Genomic DNA, 1,367 nt, shown 5'->3' with positions numbered 1-1,367 from the left:
TCTAACCTGGCACCCTATAGCACCCTCTTTGTGGCATACGCAATTTGTGTAAGATGTATACCTAAAATCATTCATCTCGTATCTATATCACCTACAACCCTATATGCTCTGTTAGAGAGTGACAATGGCTATTTTGGTTATTACTGTATTCCCAACTCAGAACGCACACGCAAATATTTTTGGAATAGTCAAGTGACTATTTAGTGACTGAATGATAATGTTTAATTTACTTAAAGTCCAGTGCCTAATGACTGAAGTAACAGAAAACAAAACAGGCAGGAGACACATTATTTTGGTTAGGGTTTCTACTGCTGTGACAAAACACTGTTGTAAGGAGTCCGCTTGTGTGTTCCTGGCTGCCCAGACTACCAAAATAACCACACAAAAACAACATTATTTGCAATACTGTTTGGCCAATAGCTTAAGCGTATTTCTAGTTAACTCATAACTTAGATTAACCCATCTCCATTAATCTATATTGCCACGAGGCTGTGGCTTACTGGGTAAAGTTCCGGAGTCTGTCTCTGGCAGGGGGCTACATGGCATCTCCTGACTCCGCCTTCCTCCTCCCAGCATTCAGTTTAGTTTTCCCTGCTTAGCTCTGCTCTACCCTATCACAGGCCCAAAACAGTTTTTTTTTATTAACCAATGGTATTCACAGCATACAGAGGGGACTCCGACATCAAAACACCACACCCAAAAGCAATTTGGGAAGAAAGGGTTTATTCCCGCTTACAAATCTCAGACCAAATTCCATCACTCAGGAAAATCATGGAGGGAACTAAAGACAGAAACTTACAGGCAGAAACAAAGAAAAGGCCATGGAGGACTGGTGTTTACTGGCTTGCCCCCCGTGGCTGGCTTAGCATGTTTTCTTACAGCATCCAGGACCACCAGCCCAAGGATGGCACTACCCACTGTCAGCTGGATCCTCCCACAAAAATCATCAATTAAGAAAATAAACCACGACCTTTCTCACAAGTCATCTGGTGGGACATTTTCGCAACTGTCTTTCTCTCTTCCAAAGTGACTCCAGTTTGTGTCAAATTTACATAAAAACTCGCTTGCCCACATGTCATCCAACAATCATTAATGCATAGTAATAGCGTGAGAAACAAAACAAATAAAGGGACTTAGGTCTTCTATGCCTGTGTAAAGGACAGGGCCATTACAAACAACAGGAAAGTTTAAAGGAAATATTTGGAATGGTAAATGATTATTTTGAAGATGGAGACATTGAGTCCCAAGTCTTCTGGGTTGAGACTGCAAACAAACAATTGGGAATGTGGGGCTACAGCTGCGCTGGGGTCATTTTAGGGTAAGAATCTGTTTCAAGATATTTGTGGTCTCTGTTTATCTTGGTCTTC

Source organism: Microtus oregoni, unplaced genomic scaffold (genome assembly GCF_018167655.1).
Source record: "Microtus oregoni isolate MIOR12 unplaced genomic scaffold, Mior012 000009F_ref0000495, whole genome shotgun sequence".
In the NCBI taxonomy this organism is placed as follows: domain Eukaryota; kingdom Metazoa; phylum Chordata; class Mammalia; order Rodentia; family Cricetidae; genus Microtus; species Microtus oregoni.
The sequence above is the reverse complement of the archived record's forward strand: the minus strand, read 5'-3'. Positions refer to the sequence as shown.